At 41.7% G+C, this 7,566-nt stretch overlaps 1 pseudogene; it reads right to left on the reverse strand.

Annotated features, from left to right (window-relative positions):
- Positions 1-272: 272 nt before the first annotated feature.
- Positions 273-1,571, reverse strand: LOC129848902 (uncharacterized; annotated as a pseudogene).
- Between the last annotated feature and the right edge of the window lie 5,995 nt (positions 1,572-7,566).

Genomic DNA, 7,566 nt, shown 5'->3' on the forward strand with positions numbered 1-7,566 from the left:
ATATTTATATCATTTTATTTGAATATAGCGCTCTGTATTTTCCCTGGCTATTGGCCGGGTGGGACGATTGCGTCCCACCTACCCCAGAGAGGTTAACCTCCTCAGCAACTGAGATGGAGTAGTCTGACATTTGAAAAAAATGGTGTGTGAAAAGGTAAGTGTTAATGATATCACGGGAGTTTCCTACAATTCTAAAATATTAGTGATGATTTTCACATGCTGTCAAACAAGATCAGCACTCCTCATTGTAATTCCACTGACTGCCTTCTTACCTCCGCACGTTGCTGGTTGGTCCGTTTCCTCATCAATCTCAAAATCGGCTGTAATTTCCTCAGTCTCACTGTCACTCTCTGACCAGTCAATGTCCTGGTCCTTTTCACCTTTGACCTTTGCTGCCTGTTCTGTCTGAGTGTCGTTAGTCTTTCCTTCAATTGCTAGTTGATCCTCGCCTGGGCCCTGAGTCTTAACCGTTGCCGCTGCGAAAATGGAAAAATCTGAAAGAGATGACAAAGGTGTGAAAAGGTAAGTGTCATTGATATCAGTGGAGTTCACTACATTTAATGACAGATCAGTGATAATTTACATATGATGCCAAACAATTGTATTTTTTACCTTTGCACGTTTCCGATTGGTCTTCCTGAGGATGCTGAGTCTCCCTCTGCTCCAGCAAGTACCCTGTCCTCCTTCTCCTCCTGACTCTCTAACTGTCCTTTTGGTCATCCTTTTCTTTCTCTTGGTTGGATTTGACACTCTCACTGTCATTGCTATCTGACCCCTTTCCAGGAGCCAAAGTGAGCTCGTCAGATTCTGTCGCTCCATTGGTTTTGTATGTCTCTGTGTCTTGGCTTTGACCCTCTTTTCTCTTGCCCTCCTCTCTCTTTGTGTTGCTTTGGGTTGTTTTGTCTTTCTCAACGTTGTTGTCCGTATTGTCTTTGTCAACCATGCCTTTCTTCATGTTTGGTTTCCCACTCTTTCATCATCACATTCACTTATCACATTTCTTCCTGTTCTCTCATCACTCTCAATATCTGCCTTTTCTTCAACCTCCTCCTCCTCATCCGTTTCCTTTAATTCTTCACTAATGTCCTCAGTGAATATTTCCTCAATCTCGCTGTAGTCACTCTCTGACCAGTCTATATCACCTGCCAGGTTGTTCTGAACTTTGACATTTGCTGGTTGATCATTCTGACAGTAATTTGTAGCAACCTTCTCGCCAACAAGCATATTTTTATGTCCATCCTTTTGTTTCATCCCAGTGAAACCATCATCACTACTGTTACCTTTTTCCTCGGTCAGGAGTGCTTCCGTCGTTTCATTTTTCTCTTTGTCTGTTGTCTTCTTTTGGTGTGTTTTGGCACTTTTACTGTCATCACCATCTGAACATTCTGCATCACGTCTGTATTTCTTCCCATCACTCTTGGGGGTCATCATTCTGGTTGCCATCCCTCTCTTCATGCTTTGGGTTGATTTCCTCGATCACAGATGTGTCACAGGCTCAAAATGGCCAGAAACAAAGATTTTTCTTCTGAAACCCGTCAGTCTATTCTTGTTCTGAGAAATGAAGGCTAGTCCATGCGAGAAATTGCGAAGAAACTGAAGATCTCGTACATTGTTGTGTACTATTCCCTTCACAGAGCAGCGCAAACTGGCCCTAACCAGAATAGAAAGAGTGGGAGGCCCCGGTGCACAACTGATCAAGAGGACAAGTACATTAGTGTCTAGTTTGATAAGCAGACACCTCACAAGTCCTCAACTGGCAGCTTCACTGTTGATGTTGAGACTGGTGTTTTGCGGGTACTATTTAATGAAGCTGCCAGTAGGGCTGGCAAATAAATTAGCACGATATTTATATTTTTTCATTCGATAATGATAATTATCACGATATTAATCGAATGTTTAAAAGGTGCATGTCTGCTTCAAACTCAAGAATCCCTGAACAAACCGTGGTTAGAGCATTGGGCCAGTAACCGAAAGATTGTTAGATTGAATCCCCGAGCTGAAAAGGTAAAAATCTGTCGTTCTACCCCTGAACAAGGCAGTTAACCCACTGTTCCCCAATAGACCGTCATTGTAAATAAGAAGTTGTTCTTAACTGTCTTGCCTAGTTAAATAAGGTTTACTTTTTTTTTATTATGTGAGCTACACATAAAATTATACTTAAAGGAAAATTGTTCCATGTTTTCAGCCAGGGAGCACTTACCTGTGGTCAATTAAATTGATAAGCCTCTTGAGACCTTTTCGACGGTGCTAATTGGTAGTGTCACAGGCCGGCTCATAGCCTGTGGCAAAAATGAGGGGACACGAACAACAGGTATAGGCCAATCAAAAAGGTTCTTTATTATAAACCAAAAACTATTAACTTTAAACAAAGATAAAGGAATGAGGTGTGAAAGTATCATAATGTAGGGTGAATGTAAAGTGCAGGGATGCGTGAATCTGTGTGTGAATATGACCGAGTGAAAACTACGTAAAACTACAAAGGAACAAACAAAACAGGATCATACCTGGAGGAGCAGAGAGAGAGAGACGAGTGGTTAGTGAAGCAGTTTAAATACCCTGAGCCCAGGTGGCTCCAATCACTAACGACCCTCCTCTGCCTGCAGGAGGAACCGCCCCTGCAATGCAGAGGGGCCGTGACAGTAGCATGTCCTTAGCAATGCAATGTATAATAGCATTTGTGATGTCTTTTCTATGTTTGTTTGTAGGGCATAAACGCTGTCAGTGTTGACTGCTTCGGGCAAACATCCCTAGATTGGCTGGTACTCGAGGGGCGTTTATCAATACCGTGGTGCAAACTCAAACTTCCTGCATGTTCCTAAGAGTGATTTGGATGTTGAAAAAGGTTTGTCGTATTACCAGACTTCGTAGCCACCTGTCTATGGCACAATATCCCCCGAACATTGCTCTGCTCTTTGTCGGACTTCAAAAAGCCAAACCACTTTCAAATTACTGAAACAGTTTAACCCTTTTTATCAATGATTTCTTCGTTGGAAGCTGCTCCTTCTCCATGGCTATCACAGCCGCTGTTTTTGCCTACATCACTCATTTTTCGTGGTTAATAGTGGCTACTTCATTACTCGAGGTGCTAAGTGGTTTTTAGTGGGCGTATACCTCTCCACGTGCATATTGTCACTTCTCTGCACATTCCTGCTGCGTCACAGAGGTGAAATGGACTGCTGTACCTAATTATTCTATATCGACATTATCAAAAATGAATCTAAATGTTTTATATAGTTATTGAGGGAAGTAATTACCTCGATTAATTATTGATATTGATTTATCGCCCAGCCCTAGCTGCCAGTTGAGAACTTGTGAGCCGTCTGTTTCTCAAACTAGACACTCTAATGTACTTGTCCTCTTGCTCAGTTGTGCACCGGGACCTCCCACTCTTTCTATCATGAATGAATGATCAACACAGAAGTCTCACGAGGTCATTAATGTTTCCCTGATTCCCTATAGAGCTGTTATAGAACTGCTGTGGGCACAAAAACAAATGAATGCAGGATCGGCTCATGATAATGACTTCAGGAAAATGGTGGTAATAACAGGCACCATTAATGTAGGAGTTGCCCTAACAATATGGTATTGTTTGGTCCATAGTGATTGATCTAATCTTTCTCCAAATGATCCCCTTCTATTATCCATCAGTAGTGCTTTCTATGGCAGGAGCAGTCAACAGCTATACAACACTAATGGTTCTCCCCCTCCTTGCCTTCTCTGTCCAACACTAGCTCCACCCTAATGCTGAAATCAAACTGTTAATAGCCCATTAGAGCTCCCATCTCATCACATGAACTTTATTAGCAGGAAGCTATCCAAGCTGTAATTGATACAGCCAGCCAAGTTTGTTTGGGTAGGTAAAAAAGGGCTTGAGATCCTGGCACATAGTCTCTCTTGTTTTGTGTGTGTGTGTGTGTGCTTTTCCAATACATTTAATTTCTAAAGGGTACATCTCTGGTTCCTGCCACATTGTGACAGATTGATTTGGTGTGTTTAACAGGTACCAGCCACAGCGTGTCCGTGTCTGAGATCCTAGCAGTCCGGGAGCTCGATGTGGACGGCGGGACGAAAGATGATGGCAGAAAATGCCCCAGAAACTGACTGAGGCCTATCCATATGCATTCACAGGTACAATTTGTTGATCATCTAGAGCAATCTACAGATAATGCATTCAATATGTAGTGTGATTACCCATAAAATTATGAATTCACTCAAGTTTATACAAATATGTCCATTCAATAGAGAATTGCTTCTGAAAAACGATAGTCCAAACCATGTCTCTACCATATACAGTGCTTTCAGAAAGTATTCATACCCCTTGACTTATTCCACATTTTGTTTATACAGCCTGAATTCAAAATAGATTAAAATAAAAATTCTCACCCATCTACACACAATACCCCATAATGACAAAATTAAAACATGTTTTAGAAATTGTTGCAAATTTATGAAAAATGAAATGCATAGATATCATTTGCATAAGTATTCACACCCCTCAGTAAATACTTTAGAAGCACCTTTGGTAGCGATTACAGCTGTGAGTCTTTCTGGGTAAGTCTCTTAAGCGCTTTCCACACCTGGATTGTGCAACATTTGCCCATTTCTTTCAAGAAATTATTCGAGCTCTATCAAATTTGGTTGTTGAACATTGCTGGAGAACCATTTTCAGGCCTTGCCATCGATTTTCAAGTAACTTTATGTCAAAACTGTAACTCGGCCACTCAAACATTCACTGTCTTCTGGTAAGCAACTCCATTATACATATGGCATTGTGTTTTAGGGTATTTTCCTGCTGAAAGGTGAATTAATCACCCAGTGTCTGGTGGAAAGCAGACTGCGCTTAGCTCCGTTTCTTCTTTTTTTATCCTGATAAACTCCAGTCCTTAACGATACAAGCATACCCGTAACATGATGCAGCCACCACTATGCTTGAAAATATGAAGAGTGATACTCAGTAATGTATTGGATTTGTCCCAAACATAACACCTTTGTATTCAGGACAAAAAGTGAATTGTTTTGCCACTTTGTTTGCAGTATTACTTTAGTGCCTTGTTGCAAATATGTTTTGGAATATTTGTATTCTGTACAGGCTTCCTTTTCACTCTGTTAATTAGGTTAGTATTGTGGAGTAACTACAATGTTGTTGATTCATCCTCAGTTTTCTCCTATCACAGCCATTAAACTCTGCAACTGTTTTAAAGTCACAATTAGCCTCATGTTGAAATCCCTGAGCGGTTTCCTTCGTCCCCGTCAAGTGAGCTAGGAAGGACGCCTGTATCTTTGTAGTGACTGGGTGTATTGATATACCATCCAGTGTAATTAATAACTTCACCATGCTCAATATGGTAGATAATACCGCAATGTAAATTTGTTTTGTTAAGCCTCTGTACCCTGTCACCCCTTCGCGTCCCCCTTCCACAGTGTCTTATGTGGAGAGAGCGAGGCAGCACCGCTGGCGGTGTAGTGACGTCACCTTCCACTGTTCAGAGGGGGCGCTGCGTCAGCAGTGGATCCAGACCATCAGAGAGCAGCTCACAGCACTGAGTATGCCTGAGTATTACTGACAATGAATATGCTTTGTGAAGTTTGGTTGCAAAGCTTACTCAGAAATGAGAGTGGCCGTCATTCTGTTCTGTTAATCAGTAGTGCTGAGCGATTAACCGTCATTTCATATTTTTTCCGGTCATTAAACAACTCATTGACCGTCTGTTCAATTAATTGAATTCAATCTAGTTCGTTTTTTTATGTGAGCCCAGAGTGCCATTTCTCTAGAGAGAAATTAAATAATTCACGACAGAAATTAAGTAAACTATGTGGGACAAGGTGCTGAAGGGAGTTGTCAGTTTCATTAAGCAAATATTCAACCTAGTTCAGCTCAGAAACATGATAATTAACTACAATCCAATTGTGCCAGTTTCTTCAGTTTTGGACAGAGATCAGAGAGGTTGCCAAAATCAGTCCAAAATAAGCCCAATGTGTTTCTATGTTCTTATTTTGGACCTCAACTTGTCGCCTGCCTTTGACAACAACTCCCATTGTTAGGGCAGAGACATCATTATATACAGATCTCTGGACGGATACACTTTTACGCTTGCTATGTTAGATGCACACAGAAAATTGTACACATATTTTTTTTTATATATATTTTTTTATATCCCTTTTATTTAACCGGGTAGGCAAATTGAGAACACGTTCTCATTTACAATTGCGACCTGGCCAAGATAAAGCAAAGCAGTTCGACACATACAACAACACAGAGTTACAGATGGAGTAAAACAAACAGTCAATAATACAGTAGAAAAATAAGTCTATATACAATGTGAGCAAGTGAGGTGAGATAAGGGAGGTGAAGGCAAAAAAAGATAAAAATAAAATTAAAATATAAAAAAGGCCATGGTGGCGAAGTAAATACAATATAGCAAGTAAAAACACTGGAATGGTTGGTTTGCAGTGGAAGAATGTGCAAAGTAGAGATAAGAATAATGTGGTGCAAAGGCGCAAAATAAATACAGTAGGGAAAGAGGTAGTTGTTTGGGCAAAATTATATATGGGCTATGTACAGGTGCAGTAATCTATGAGCTGCTCTGACAGCTGGTGCTTAAAGCTAGTGAGGGAGATAAGTGTTTCCAGTTTCAGAGAATTTTTGTAGTTCGTTCCAGTCATTAGCAGCAGAGAACTGGAAGGAGAGGCGGCCAAAGGAAGAATTGGTTTTGGGGGTGACCAGAGATATACCTGCTGCAGCGCGTCCTACAGGTGGGTGCTGCTATGGTGACCAGCGAGCTGAGATAATGGGGGACTTTACCTAGCAGGGTCTTGTAGATGACCTGGAGCAAGTGGGTTTGGCGACGAGTATGAAGCGAGGGCCAGCCAACGAGAGTGTACAGGTCGCAGTGGTGGGTAGTATATGGGGCTTTGGTGACAAAACGGATGGCACTGTGATAGACTGCATTCAATTTATTGAGTAGGGTATTGGAGGCTATTTTGTAAATGACATCACCGAAGTCGAGGATTGTTAGGATGGTCAGTTTTACAAGGGTATGTTTGGCAGCATGAGTGAAGGATGCTTTGTTGCGGATTAGGAAGCCAATTCTAGATTTAACTTTGGATTGGAGATGTTTGATGTGAGTCTGGAAGGAGAGTTTACAGTCTAACCAGACACCTAGGTATTTGTAGTTGTCCACATATTCTAAGTCAGAGCCGTCCAGAGTAGTGATGTTGGACAGGCGGGCAGGTGCAGGCAGCGATCGGTTGAAGAGCATGCATTTAGTTTTACTTGTATTTAAGAGCAATTGGAGGCCACAGAAGGAGAGTTGTATGGCATTGAAGCTTGCCTGGAGGGTTGTTAACACAGTGTCCAAAGAAGGGCCAGAAGTATACAGAATAGTGTCGTCTGCGTAGAGGTGGATCAGAGACTCGCCAGCAGCAAGAACGACATCATTGATGTATACAGAGAAGAGAGTCGGTCCAAGAATTGAATCCTGTGGCACCCCCATAGAGACTGCCAGAGGCCCGGACAACAGACCCTCCGATTTGACACACTGAACTCTATCAGAGAAGTAGTTGGTG

The sequence above is a fragment of the Salvelinus fontinalis genome, unplaced genomic scaffold, assembly GCF_029448725.1.
Source record: "Salvelinus fontinalis isolate EN_2023a unplaced genomic scaffold, ASM2944872v1 scaffold_1278, whole genome shotgun sequence".
In the NCBI taxonomy this organism is placed as follows: domain Eukaryota; kingdom Metazoa; phylum Chordata; class Actinopteri; order Salmoniformes; family Salmonidae; genus Salvelinus; species Salvelinus fontinalis.